Raw genomic sequence first — 15,499 nt, 5'->3', positions numbered from 1 at the left:
GTACCCCAGTGTTATACAATGACAGACCTGTGCCCACCAGTACTGTACCCCAGTGTTATAAAATGACAGACCTGTACCCATCAGTACTGTACCCCAGTGTTATACAGTGACAGACCTGTACCAACCAGTACTGTACCCCAGTGTTATACAATGACAGACCTGTACCCACCAGTACTGTACCCCAGTGTTATACAATGACAGACCAGTCGCCACCAGTACTGTACCCCAGTGTTATACTGTGACAGACCTGTACCCACCAGTACTGTACTCCAGTGTTATCCAGTGACAGACCTGTACCCACCAGTACTGTTCCCCAGTGTTATACAGTGACAGACCTGTCCGCACCAGTACTGTACCCCAGTGTTATACTGTGACAGACCTGTACCCACCAGTACTGTACTCCAGTGTTATACAGTGACAGACCTGTAGCCACCAGTACTGTACCCCAGTGTTATACAGTGACAGACCTGTACCCACCAGTACTGTACCCCAGTGTTATATAGTGACAGACCTGTACCCACCAGTACCGTACCCCAGTGTTATACAATGACAGACCTGTACCCACCAGTACTGTACCCCAGTGTTATACAGTGACAGACCTGTACCCACCAGTACTGTACCCCAGTGTTATACAATGACAGACCTGTACCCACCAGTACTGTAGCCCAGTGTTATACAGTGACACGGCTTTACTCACTAGTGCGGTACCCCAGTGTTACACAATGACAGACCTGTTCCCACCAGTCCTGTCCCCCAGTGTTGTACAGTGACAGAGGTGTACCCACCAGTACTGTACCCCAATGTTATAGAGTGACAGACCTGTACCCACCAGTACTGTACCCCAGTGTTATACAATGACAGACCTGTACCCACCAATACTGTACCCCAGTGTTATACAATGACAGACCTGTACCCACCAGTACTGTACCCCAGTGTTATACAGTGACAGACCTGTACCCACCAGTACTGTACCCCAGTGTTATACAATGACAGACCTGTACCCACCAGTACTGTAACCCAGTGTTGTACAGTGACAGACCTGTACCCACCAGTACTGTACCCCAGTGTTATACAGTGACAGACCTGTACCCACCAGTACTGTACCCCAGTGTTATACAATGACAGACCTGCACCCACCAGTACTGTACCCCAGTGTTATACAGTGACAGACCTGTACCCACCGGTACCGTATTCCCAGTGTTATACAGTGATATGGCTTTACTCACTAGTACTGTACCCCAGTGTTATACAATGACAGACCTGTACCCACCAGTACTGTACCCCAGTGTTATACAATGACAGACCTGTACCCACCAGGCCTGTACCCCAGTGTTATACAGTGACAGACCTGTACCCACCAGTACCGTATTCCCAGTGTTATACAGTGATATGGCTTTACTCACTAGTACTGTACCCCAGTGTTATACAGTGACAGACGTGTACCCACCAGTACTGTACCCCAGTGTTATAAAGTGACACGGCTTTACTCACTGGTACTGTACCCCAGTGTTATTCAATGACAGACCTGTGCCCACCAGTACTGTACCCCAGTGTTATACAATGACAGACCTGTGCCCACCAGTACTGTACCCCAGTGTTATACAATGACAGACCTGTGCCCACCAGTACTGTACCCCAGTGTTATAAAATGACAGACCTGTACCCATCAGTACTGTACCCCAGTGTTATACAGTGACAGACCTGTACCAACCAGTACTGTACCCCAGTGTTATACAATGACAGACCTGTACCCACCAGTACTGTACCCCAGTGTTATACAATGACAGACCAGTCGCCACCAGTACTGTACCCCAGTGTTATACTGTGACAGACCTGTACCCACCAGTACTGTACTCCAGTGTTATCCAGTGACAGACCTGTACCCACCAGTACTGTTCCCCAGTGTTATACAGTGACAGACCTGTCCGCACCAGTACTGTACCCCAGTGTTATACTGTGACAGACCTGTACCCACCAGTACTGTACTCCAGTGTTATACAGTGACAGACCTGTAGCCACCAGTACTGTACCCCAGTGTTATACAGTGACAGACCTGTATCCACCAGTACTGTACCCCAGTGTTATATAGTGACAGACCTGTACCCACCAGTACCGTACCCCAGTGTTATACAATGACAGACCTGTACCCACCAGGCCTGTACCCCAGTGTTATACAGTGACAGACCTGTACCCACCAGTACCGTATTCCCAGTGTTATACAGTGATATGGCTTTACTCACTAGTACTGTACCCCAGTGTTATACAGTGACAGACGTGTACCCACCAGTACTGTACCCCAGTGTTATAAAGTGACACGGCTTTACTCACTGGTACTGTACCCCAGTGTTATTCAATGACAGACCTGTGCCCACCAGTACTGTACCCCAGTGTTATACAATGACAGACCTGTGCCCACCAGTACTGTACCCCAGTGTTATACAATGACAGACCTGTGCCCACCAGTACTGTACCCCAGTGTTATAAAATGACAGACCTGTACCCATCAGTACTGTACCCCAGTGTTATACAGTGACAGACCTGTACCAACCAGTACTGTACCCCAGTGTTATACAATGACAGACCTGTACCCACCAGTACTGTACCCCAGTGTTATACAATGACAGACCAGTCGCCACCAGTACTGTACCCCAGTGTTATACTGTGACAGACCTGTACCCACCAGTACTGTACTCCAGTGTTATCCAGTGACAGACCTGTACCCACCAGTACTGTTCCCCAGTGTTATACAGTGACAGACCTGTCCGCACCAGTACTGTACCCCAGTGTTATACTGTGACAGACCTGTACCCACCAGTACTGTACTCCAGTGTTATACAGTGACAGACCTGTAGCCACCAGTACTGTACCCCAGTGTTATACAGTGACAGACCTGTACCCACCAGTACTGTACCCCAGTGTTATATAGTGACAGACCTGTACCCACCAGTACCGTACCCCAGTGTTATACAATGACAGACCTGTACCCACCAGTACTGTACCCCAGTGTTATACAGTGACAGACCTGTACCCACCAGTACTGTACCCCAGTGTTATACAATGACAGACCTGTACCCACCAGTACTGTAGCCCAGTGTTATACAGTGACACGGCTTTACTCACTAGTGCGGTACCCCAGTGTTACACAATGACAGACCTGTTCCCACCAGTCCTGTCCCCCAGTGTTGTACAGTGACAGAGGTGTACCCACCAGTACTGTACCCCAATGTTATAGAGTGACAGACCTGTACCCACCAGTACTGTACCCCAGTGTTATACAATGACAGACCTGTACCCACCAATACTGTACCCCAGTGTTATACAATGACAGACCTGTACCCACCAGTACTGTACCCCAGTGTTATACAGTGACAGACCTGTACCCACCAGTACTGTACCCCAGTGTTATACAATGACAGACCTGTACCCACCAGTACTGTAACCCAGTGTTGTACAGTGACAGACCTGTACCCACCAGTACTGTACCCCAGTGTTATACAGTGACAGACCTGTACCCACCAGTACTGTACCCCAGTGTTATACAATGACAGACCTGCACCCACCAGTACTGTACCCCAGTGTTATACAGTGACAGACCTGTACCCACCGGTACCGTATTCCCAGTGTTATACAGTGATATGGCTTTACTCACTAGTACTGTACCCCAGTGTTATACAATGACAGACCTGTACCCACCAGTACTGTACCCCAGTGTTATACAATGACAGACCTGTACCCACCAGGCCTGTACCCCAGTGTTATACAGTGACAGACCTGTACCCACCAGTACCGTATTCCCAGTGTTATACAGTGATATGGCTTTACTCACTAGTACTGTACCCCAGTGTTATACAGTGACAGACGTGTACCCACCAGTACTGTACCCCAGTGTTATAAAGTGACACGGCTTTACTCACTGGTACTGTACCCCAGTGTTATTCAATGACAGACCTGTGCCCACCAGTACTGTACCCCAGTGTTATACAATGACAGACCTGTGCCCACCAGTACTGTACCCCAGTGTTATACAATGACAGACCTGTGCCCACCAGTACTGTACCCCAGTGTTATAAAATGACAGACCTGTACCCATCAGTACTGTACCCCAGTGTTATACAGTGACAGACCTGTACCAACCAGTACTGTACCCCAGTGTTATACAATGACAGACCTGTACCCACCAGTACTGTACCCCAGTGTTATACAATGACAGACCAGTCGCCACCAGTACTGTACCCCAGTGTTATACTGTGACAGACCTGTACCCACCAGTACTGTACTCCAGTGTTATCCAGTGACAGACCTGTACCCACCAGTACTGTTCCCCAGTGTTATACAGTGACAGACCTGTCCGCACCAGTACTGTACCCCAGTGTTATACTGTGACAGACCTGTACCCACCAGTACTGTACTCCAGTGTTATACAGTGACAGACCTGTAGCCACCAGTACTGTACCCCAGTGTTATACAGTGACAGACCTGTATCCACCAGTACTGTACCCCAGTGTTATATAGTGACAGACCTGTACCCACCAGTACCGTACCCCAGTGTTATACAATGACAGACCTGTACCCACCAGTACTGTACCCCAGTGTTATACAGTGACAGACCTGTACCCACCAGTACTGTACCCCAGTGTTATACAATGACAGACCTGTACCCACCAGTACTGGAGCCCAGTGTTATACAGTGACACGGCTTTACTCACTAGTGCGGTACCCCAGTGTTACACAATGACAGACCTGTTCCCACCAGTCCTGTCCCCCAGTGTTGTACAGTGACAGAGGTGTACCCACCAGTACTGTACCCCAATGTGATAGAGTGACAGACCTGTACCCACCAGTACTGTACCCCAGTGTTATACAGTGACAGACCTGTACCCACCAGTACTGTACCCCAGTGTTATACAATGACAGACCTGTACCCACCAGTACTGTACCCCAGTGTTATACAATGACAGACCTGTACCCACCAGTACTGTAACCCAGTGTTGTACAGTGACAGACCTGTACCCACCAGTACTGTACCCCAGTGTTATACAGTGACAGACCTGTACCCACCAGTACTGTACCCCAGTGTTATACAATGACAGACCAGTCCCCACCAGTACTGTATTCCCAGAGGTATACAGTGACATGGCTTCACTCACCAGTACTGTACCCCAGTGTTATACAATGACAGACCTGCACCCACCAGTACTGTACCCCAGTGTTATACAGTGACAGACCTGTACCCACCGGTACCGTATTCCCAGTGTTATCCAGTGATATGGCTTTACTCACTAGTACTGTACCCCAGTGTTATACAATGACAGACCTGTACCCACCAGTACTGTACCCCAGTGTTATACAATGACAGACCTGTACCCACCAGTACTGTACCCCAGTGTTATACAGTGACAGACCTGTACCCACCAGTACCGTATTCCCAGTGTTATACAGTGATATGGCTTTACTCACTAGTACTGTACCCCAGTGTTATACAGTGACAGACGTGTTCCCACCAGTACTGTACCCCAGTGTTATAAAGTGACACGGCTTTACTCACTGGTACTGTACCCCAGTGTTATTCAATGACAGACCTGTGCCCACCAGTACTGTACCCCAGTGTTATACAATGACAGACCTGTGCCCACCAGTACTGTACCCCAGTGTTATACAATGACAGACCTGTGCCCACCAGTACTGTACCCCAGTGTTATAAAATGACAGACCTGTACCCATCAGTACTGTACCCCAGTGTTATACAGTGACAGACCTGTACCCACCAGTACTGTACCCCAGTGTTATACAATGACAGACCTGTACCCACCAGTACTGTACCCCAGTGTTATACAATGACAGACCAGTCGCCACCAGTACTGTACCCCAGTGTTATACTGTGACAGACCTGTACCCACCAGTACTGTACTCCAGTGTTATCCAGTGACAGACCTGTACCCACCAGTACTGTTCCCCAGTGTTATACAGTGACAGACCTGTCCCCACCAGTACTGTACCCCAGTGTTATACTGTGACAGACCTGTACCCACCAGTACTGTACTCCAGTGTTATACAGTGACAGACCTGTAGCCACCAGTACTGTACCCCAGTGTTATACAGTGACAGACCTGTACCCACCAGTACTGTACCCCAGTGTTATAAAATGACAGACCTGTACCCACCAGTACTGTTCCCCAGTGTTATATAGTGACAGACCTGTACCCACCAGTACCGTACCCCAGTGTTATACAATGACAGACCTGTACCCACCAGTACTGTACCCCAGTGTTATACAGTGACAGACCTGTACCCACCAGTACTGTACCCCAGTGTTATAAAATGACAGACCTGTACCCACCAGTACTGTACCCCAGTGTTATATAGTGACAGACCTGTACCCACCTGTACCGTACCCCAGTGTTATACAGTGACAGACCTGTACCCACCAGTACTGTACCCCAGTGTTATAAAATGACAGACCTGTACCCACCAGTACTGTACCCCAGTGTTAGATAGTGACAGACCTGTACCCACCAGTACTGTACCCCAGTGTTATACAGTGACAGACCTGTACCCACCTGTACCGTACCCCAGTGTTATACAGTGACAGACCTGTACCCACCAGTACTGTACCCCAGTGTTATACAGTGACAGACATGTACCCACCAGTATTGTTCCCCAGTGTTATACTGTGACAGACCTGTACCCACCAGTACTGTACCCCAGTGTTATACTGTGACAGACCTGTACCCACCAGTACTGTACTCCAGTGTTATACAGTGACAGACCTGTACCCACCAGTAGTGTTCCCCAGTGTTATACAGTGACAGACCTGTACCCACCAGTACTGTACCCCAGTGTTATACTGTGACAGACCTGTACCCACCAGTACTGTACTCCAGTGTTATACTGTGACAGACCTGTACCCACCAGTACTGTACTCCAGTGTTATACAGTGACAGACTTGTACCCACCAGTAGTGTTCCCCAGTGTTATACAGTGACAGACCTGTACCCACCAGTACTGTACCTTAGTGTTATACAATGACAGACCTGTCCCCACCAGTACTGTACCTCAATGTTGTATCGTGAAAGACCTGTACCCACCAGTACTGTACCCCAGTGTTATATCGTGACAGGCCTCTACGCAGCAGTTTTCAAGAAGAAGGCTGGCAGCCCTGCTGTGTGGCCTGCACTGCCAACCAGGGAGAATTGCTGGAATAGAACAGCCGGGTAACCTCGCCCCCTGACATGCTGCCTGCTTGCAGCTCATCCCCTCTCCGCCTGTCGTTGCTCCGCACTGGGAACATTCCTCCCAGAACGCCCACTCTCCCCACTGCTGTGATATCTCCAGGAGGTGGAAGTTGGAGCAGCTCTCCGTGGCTGCAGGCTTTACCCAGCGGGAAAGACTGACTCGGCTGGAGCCTGCTGAGAAGACCTAGCGTGACCTGATAGAGGTCTTGAAGATTATGACGGAGTTCGAAAGGGTAGACGTAGAGAAGGTGTTTCCACTTGTTATGGAGATAAGGACCAGGCAGCCATTAATATAAGAAAGTCTCTCATAAATCCAGTAGAGAATGCAAGAGATATTTCTTTATCCAGAGAGTAGTGAGAATGTGGAACTCGCTACCAAAGGGAGTGGTTGAGGTGAATAGTTGAAATAAATTTAAGGGGAAGCTGACTAAACACGAGGGAGAAAGGAATTGATCATAAACACTTGCATAGACCATTTGGGCCGAATAGCTTGTTTCTGTGCTGTAAATTCTATGTAATTCTCTATCTAATGTTCCTGCATCCCAGTGTCACCAGCACCAATTGTGTCCCCTGCGTTACTCATGTCCCTGAATTGAGATGAAAAAGCTTATAGTGTCTCTTACTGCGTTCGCCATATCCGAGAATCAGGAGGCCCAGACGCTCACCGCCTGGCAGCAGGAGGCCCAGACGCTCACTGCCTGGAGCAGGAGGCCCAGATGCTCACCGCCTGGAAGCAGGAGGCCCAGACGCTCACCGCCTGGAAGCACGAGGCCCAGACGTTCACTGCCTGGCAGCAGGAGGCCCAGACGCTCACCGCCTGGAAGCAGGAGGCCCAGACACTAACCGCCTGGAAGCACGAGGCCCAGACGCTCACTGCCTGGCAGCAGGAGGCCCAGACGCTCACCGCCTGGAAGCAGGAGGCCCAGACGTTCACTGCCTGGCAGCAGGAGGCCCAGACGCTCACCGCCTGGAAGCAGGAGGCCCAGACGCTCACCGCCTGGAAGCACGAGGCCCAGACGCTCACGGCCTGGCAGCAGGAGGCCCAGACGCTCACCGCCTGGAAGCAGGAGGCCCAGACACTCACCGCCTGGAAGCAGGAGGCCCAGACGCTCACCGCCTGGCAGCAGGAGGCCCAGACGCTCACCGCCTGGAAGCAGGAGGCCCAGACACTCACCGCCTGGAAGCAGGAGGCCCAGACACTCACCGCCTGGCAGCAGGAGGCCCAGACACTCACCGCCTGGAAGCAGGAGGCCCAGACACTCACTGTCTGGCAGCAGGGGGGTTGGGGGCCCAGACGCTGACCGTCTGGCAGCGGTGGGGCCAAGACGCTCAGCATCTGGCAACGGTGGGGGGGGGGGGGGGGCGGGGAGGTGGGTGGGGGGTAGCCCAGATGCTCACTGTCTGGCAGTAGGGAGGCCCAGACGCTTTCTGTCCGGCAGCAGGGGGGCCCAGACGCTCACCATCTGGCAGTAGGAAACCCAGGGCCCAGAGGCTCCCCGTCCGGCAGCCGGGGTGTGGGGGGTCGGTGGGGGAGCTGGCCAGATGCTTACCATCTGGCAGTGGGGGGCCCAGATGCTCACCGTTTGGCAGTGGGGGGGGCCCAGACGCTCACCGTCTGGCAGCGGGCAGGCCCAGGCGCTCACCGTCTGGCAGCGGGGGGGCCCAGACGCTCACCGTCTGGCAGTGGGGGGGGGGGCTCAGACGTTCACCGTTTGGCAGTGGGAGGGGGGGGCCAGGCGCTCACCGTCTGGCAGCGGGGGGGCCCAGACGCTCACCGTCTGGCAGCGCGGTGGCCTAGACGCTCACCGTCTGGCAGCGCGGTGGCCTAGACGCTCACCGTCTGGCAGTGGGGGGGGGGGGCTCAGACGTTCACCGTTTGGCAGTGGGGGGGGGGGGGGGGAGACAGACGCTCACCGTCTGGCAGCGCGGTGGCCTAGACGCTCACCGTCTGGCAGCGGGGGTGCCCAGACGCTCACCGTCTGGCAGCGCGGTGGCCTAGACGCTCACCGTCTGGCAGTGGGGGGGGGGGGGCTCAGACGTTCACCGTTTGGCAGTGGGGGGGGGGGGGGGGAGACAGACGCTCACCGTCTGGCAGCGCGGTGGCCTAGACGCTCACCGTCTGGCAGCGGGGGGGCCCAGACGCTCACCGTCTGGCAGCGCGGTGGCCTAGACGCTCACCGTCTGGCAGTGGGGGGGGGCTCAGACGTTCACCGTTTGGCAGTGGGGGGGGGGGGGGGCCAGGCGCTCACCGTCTGGCAGCGCGGTGGCCTAGACGCTCACCGTCTGGCAGCGCGGTGGCCTAGACGCTCGCCATAGTAACCTTGCAGTGGTTCTAAGCATGATGACACTAAGCATTAAGTAGTGCAAAGCTCCTGACAGAAGTCCAGAGCTGTTGAAAGGTTACTAAACTTGGCTTTTTTTTCCCACAAAGTAAATGTTAAATAATTGTCTTCGACACAGAGAAGATGTTTCTACTAGTGGGGGAGACCAGAGCCAGGAGCCATTAATATAAGCGAGTCACTAATAAATCCAAAAGGGAATTGAGGAGAAACTTCTTTCGGCAGAGAGTGGTGAGAATGTGGAGAGTGGATGAGGTGAATAGTGTCAATATATTTAAGGAAAAACTAGATAAACACATGAGAGAGAAAGGAATACTGGGGTGAGATGAAAGGGGTTGGAAGACTGTGCAGCATAAACACGGGCAAAGGACTGTTGGGCTGAATGTTTCTGTGTTGTAGATTCTGCATAAGGTCCATGTACTCGTGCAAGACTCCCTCTGCAGTCGTTATAGTATGCTCATTGTAGTACGTCACTGTCCCTGTCGTGCCAGGGATACCTATAGAAGTGCAGGGCTCCCTACAGCAGTGCCAGGGATATCCTACACTGCAAGAGGCAACCTGGAATTGCAAATGCCACCCCTCAGTGCTACTTCAGTCATGCTGGGGCCCCTGCAGTATCCCTGGGCTCACAATAGGAATGCCACACTGCCTGCTCTAATGCCAGGGCTCCCCATAGTACCGTATCCTACATAATAACGGAGGCTGGCACAACTGCTGCCCATTGCAGGGAGCCTGAGAGGGCAAGCCTTGCTTAATCAGCAAAGGTCGGGCAGAGCTCCCTGTGGAAGTACCAGAGATCCCCCATGATAATGCCAGGCTCACTCCAGTAGATCAGTGCACTGCTGCACTCTGTGGAAGTGCCAGGCACCGAGATAGAGTTATAAGCTCCCTGTATTAATGCAGGGCTCCCTGTAATCATGCCAAGGTCCCCACACTCATGCCAATGCCCCGCACTCATGCCAAGGTCACGGCAGGACTGCAAGACACCCTGTACCAGTGCGAGGCTCACTTTCATAAGTGTAAGGCACCCCTGTAGCAGAGGAAGGCTCTTTGTAGCAGTGTCGGGAATCCTAATACCATGCCAGATTCATCGTTACAGTGTAGGGTTCACTGTTATAATATCAGTCTCCCTGTAGTGCTATAACGTTCATGAAAGTAGTACCAGGCCCCTTGCAATGTAAAGCTCAGAAGGGTTAGGCAAAGATATCTATGGTAATTCAGCTCCCCCTGTAATTGTGCATGGCTCAAGACAATAGCACAGGTCTTGCCATCGATGTACCATAGCATCAGGATCACTACAGTAATGGTGCCAGGCTCAGTCTCGTGTGTCAGGCACCCTGTAATAATGTGGGGCTCCCTGTAATATTGTCAGGTGCCCTGTAATAATATGGGGCTCCCTGCAATAGTGTCAGGTGCCCTGTACTAATGTTGGGCAGCCTGTGAGGGCATCAGGTGCCCTGTAATAATATGCTTCCATGTGATAGTGTCAGATGCCCTGCAATAATGTGGGGCTCCCTATAAGTGCCAGGTGCACTTCAATAATGTTGGGCTCCATGTGATGGTATCAGATGCACTGCAATAATGTGGGGCTCCCTATAAGTGCCAGGTGCACTGTAATAATGTGGGGCTCCCAGTAATAGTGTCAGGTGCTCTGTAACAATGTGGGTCTCCCCATGATAGTTTCAGATGCCCTGCAATAATATGGAACTCCCTGTAATAGGGCCAAGTGCCCTGTAATAATGTGTGGCTCCTTGTAATAGGATCAGGTGCCCTGTAATAATTTCAGATGCCCTGCAATAATGTGGAGCTCCCTGCAATGGTGATCAGGGTTCTGTAATAGTGTGGGGCTGTCTGTAATAGTGTCAGGAGCCTGCAAGAATGTAGAGCTCCCCATAATAATGTCAGGTGCCCTGTAATAATGTGGAGGCTCCCTGTAATGGTGTCAGGTGCCCTGTAATAATGTGGGCTTCCCTGTAACTGTGTCAAGCACCCTATATTAATGAGGGACTCCCTGTAATGTTGTCAGGTGCTCTGTAGTCATGTGGGGCACTTTGTAATACTGTCAGGTGCCCTGCCATAACGTGGGACACCCTGTAATCGTGTCAGGTGCCCTGTAATAATGTGAGCCTCCCTGTAACCGTGTCAAGCATCCTATATTAAAGTGGTACTCCCTGTAATGCTGTCAGGTCCCTGTAGTAGTGTCAAGCACCCTGTAATAGTGTCAGGCGCCTTTTAATAACATGGGGCTCCCTGTAATAGTGTTAAGGGCCACATGATAATATGGGGCACCCCATAACAGTGTCAGACACCCTGCAACAGTGTCAAGCTTTCCTGCAATAATGTAGGGCACCCTGTGATCCTGTCAGGTGCCAGTAATTGTGTCAGGCACCCTGTAATAATGTAGGGTAACCCTGTCAGGTACCCACTGATTGTGTCAGGCACCCCACAGTGGTGCAGGACTCGCTGCAAGAGTGCAAAGGTCCCTGTAGTGGTGCGAAGCTGAGTATAGTAGTGTAAAGCTGCCTGTCGTAGTGCCAGTCTCCCCTGTAGTAATGCAGGGCTGACAAAACCCTGGCATTGCCCCAGCCTGGCTGACAGCCCCCGGGTACTCACCGAGCTGTGTGGTAGTGGGGGAGGGAGGGAAGCCCTGCCAAGTCCACTGCTCCTTTAACTCTCAGCCCCTTCTGGTAAATCCTCACTCTCACTCACTGTGGGAAGCCCAGGCTCCAAAATGGTGAATGGAGCTGGCCCAGCTCGGCTGACGACCAATCAGCGGCGCCTGTGCCGCTGATGGGCGGGCGCCGTGACCAATGGGCGGGTGGTGGCGGGGCGGGGCCTGCGGTCGACCAATCGCCGCCGCGTCGACCGCTCGCCCCGCAGTTGTTTACCAGCCGCCAATGCGCCTGCGCTGAGACCCCTAATCGCGGGGCGCGCCGGGAGTCGTAGTCCGTCGCTGATGTCACGGAGGCAGGAGGCCCGGATGCAAAGAAGGGGCCGGGGACTACAACTCCCGGCGGGCACGGCGGCGCCCCCTCCTCCTCTCCGGTATCCAAAGAGAAAACGCTAGAAGAAATACGGGGAGATGTTGTCCTGTCAGCGGGGGAGGGAGTGAGGCCTCCCCAATCTTCAGGTAAAGTTAGTTTGGGAACTTACCATCTCTTTAAGGCCGCAATCTTTCTTTTTGAATCGGCTTTTCCTGCTGTTGATTGACCCGACAACAGGCCGGCAACAAGGCTCAGCCAATGGGAAGGCGCCCAGCCACCCTACCCCGCCCCTCCCCCCACACTCCCGTGACGTCGGGGGGCTGGGTTGCCAGGTGACGTCACCCGACGAGGAAGCGCGAGCGGTTGCCAGGCGCCGGCCGCCCGTCCAATCGGTGGACTCCGCTGCTCCCTCCCCAATCTCACTCTCGCGCGTCAGCGGTCGGGTTCCCAGCAGACGTCACCGTTCGGGCCCCTGATTGGACCAGACGCGGCTGTTGGGGACCAATAGGCGCCCTCGAGGGCCGCGTGACGTCGCCCGTCGTTGCCACCACCCGGCCGAAAGAGGCCTGGGCTCCGCTGGCCAATGGGGGTGGCGGCTCTGTCCCATGACGTAATGGGCCCAAACAAACGAAGTACCGGAGGGCGGACGCGCGGCGACGCTGTGACACGCAGGCGAAGCGCTGAGTGAGCCGGCGGTAACCGGCTCACAGTCACACGCCCCCGGCATGAATACGCGTGGAAGATATAGTGCCTGCAGAAAGTGTCCAGAGATTTGCACGACTATAGCGAGCGATGGATATTTCTAGTCAGCTTTACACGACCACGTCTACTACAGTTTTACACTACAGCATAGAAACTAGTACTACTGTAGTGAGCTTTACACTACTACACACAGAGACCACAACAAATATGGTGAGCTTTACACTACTACACAGAGACCACTACTTTACACTATTATGCAGAAAGACCAGTACAAGTATAGTGAGCTTTACACTACCACACACGAAATATGTACAACTATAGTCCAAGTGTATCAAGCCTGTGTCCTCAGTACCTTGCTCTATGGCAGCGAGGCCTGGACAACGTATGTCAGCCAAGAGCGACGTCTCAATTCATTCCATCTTCGCTGCCTCCGGAGAATCCTTGACATCAGGTGGCAGGACCATATCTCCAACACAGAAGTCCTCGAGACGGGCAACATCCCCAGCATATACACCCCACTGAGCCAGCGGTGCTTGAGATGGCTTTGCCATGTGAGCCGCATGGAAGATGGCAGGATCCCCAAGGACACATTGTACAGCGAGCTCGCCACTGGTATCAGACCCACCGGCCGTCCATGTCTCCGCTTTAAAGACGTCTGCAAACGCGACATGAAGTCCTGTGACACTGATCACAAGTCGTGGGAGTCAGTTGCCAGCGTCCGCCAGAGCTGGCGGGCAACCATAAAGGCGGGGCTAAAGTGTGGCGAGTCGAAGAGACTTAGCAGTTGGCAGGAAAAAAGATAGAAGCGCAAGGAGAGAGCCAACTGTGTAACAGCCCCGACAAACAATTTTATCTGCAGCACCTGTGGAAGAGTCTGTCGCTCTAGAATTGGCCTTTATAGCCACTCCAGGCACTGCTTCACAAACCACTGACCACCTCCAGGCGCTTAGCCATTGTTTCTCGAGACAAGGAGGCCAAAGATAAGTGAGGTATACACTGCTACTCAGAGACCAGTACTACTATATAAGCGTTACATAAACAAGGACCTGCATGACTACAAGGTGACCAGTACTCCTCTAGTAAGCTTGACACTACTACACATGGGAGGCCACTACTATTATGGTGAGCTTTGCACTACGACTCACTAAATAGGTATGACTAGAGTGAGTTTTACACTACTACACAAAACCAATAACACTATATTGAGCTTTACACTACTACACAGAGAGTCCAGTACCAATATTGTGAGTTTTACACTATTATGCAGAGAGACCAGTGTCATTATAGTGATGGACACTAATGGACAGAAAGACCAGTACAAGTATAGTGAGGTTTACACTACTAAACAGAAAGACTAGTACTACTATACTGAGATTTACACTACTACACAGAGACCAATACGACTATAGTGAGCTTATACTACTATGCAGAGATCAATATTACTATAGTGAGCTTTACACAGAAAGATCAGTACCATTGTAGTGCGCTTTACACTACTACATAGACCAGTATTGCTATAGTGAGCTTTGCAGTAATACCCAGAGACCAGCACCACTCTACTGTGCTTTACACTGTTATGCAGAAAGACCAGTACTACTGTAATGAGCTTTGCACTACTACGAAGAAAGACCAATACTACTGTAATGAGCTTTGCACTACTACACAGACCTGTACCAATATATTGAGCTTTACGCTATTACGCAGAGACTAGTATTATTACTATTAGCTTTGCACTACTACACAAAGACCAGTACCAGTATCATGATCTTTACAAGGAGAGACTAGTACTACTATAGTGAGCTCTACACAGCTACACAAAGAGACCAGTACTACTATAGAAGCTTTACATAACTGCATACAGGGATCCATACAAATGTAGTGAGCTTTACACAACCACAAATATACACCAATGCCACTATAGTAAGCTTTATACAGCTACAAACAGACACCAAAACTACTATAGGAGGTTTACACTACTACACAAAGAGACGAGAAGCACTATAATGAGCTTTACAAGGTGACACAGAGAGTAATAGTATAGTGAGCTTCATACTACTAAAGAGAGACCAGCACTACTATAGTGAGTTTATACTACTACACACACAGACCAGTACTACTATAGTGAGCTTTACACTACTAAACAGACACCAGTACTACTGTATTGCACTTTACACTACTGCACACAAAACCAGTACTACTGTGGTGTGCTTTACGCTGCTATTCAGAGAGACTGTGGTGAGCT

The 15,499-nt window shown here is 51.6% G+C and overlaps 1 protein-coding gene across 1 annotated transcript in view; it reads right to left on the bottom strand.

Annotated features, from left to right (window-relative positions):
- Nucleotides 1-12,324, bottom strand: part of LOC137352867 (protein capicua homolog) — a 79,471-nt gene extending 67,147 nt beyond the window's left edge. Inside the window, exon 1 of the mRNA XM_068018718.1 lies at nt 12,185-12,324. The gene's annotated coding sequence lies outside the window, so the exon portion shown is untranslated. The remainder of the gene's footprint in view (nt 1-12,184) is intronic.
- Nucleotides 12,325-15,499: the final 3,175 nt, after the last annotated feature.

This window comes from Heterodontus francisci, chromosome 39 (assembly GCF_036365525.1).
Source record: "Heterodontus francisci isolate sHetFra1 chromosome 39, sHetFra1.hap1, whole genome shotgun sequence".
Classification (NCBI taxonomy): Eukaryota; Metazoa; Chordata; class Chondrichthyes; order Heterodontiformes; family Heterodontidae; genus Heterodontus; species Heterodontus francisci.
Note: the sequence above shows the minus strand (reverse complement) of the source record. Positions and strands in the feature narration are given on the sequence as shown.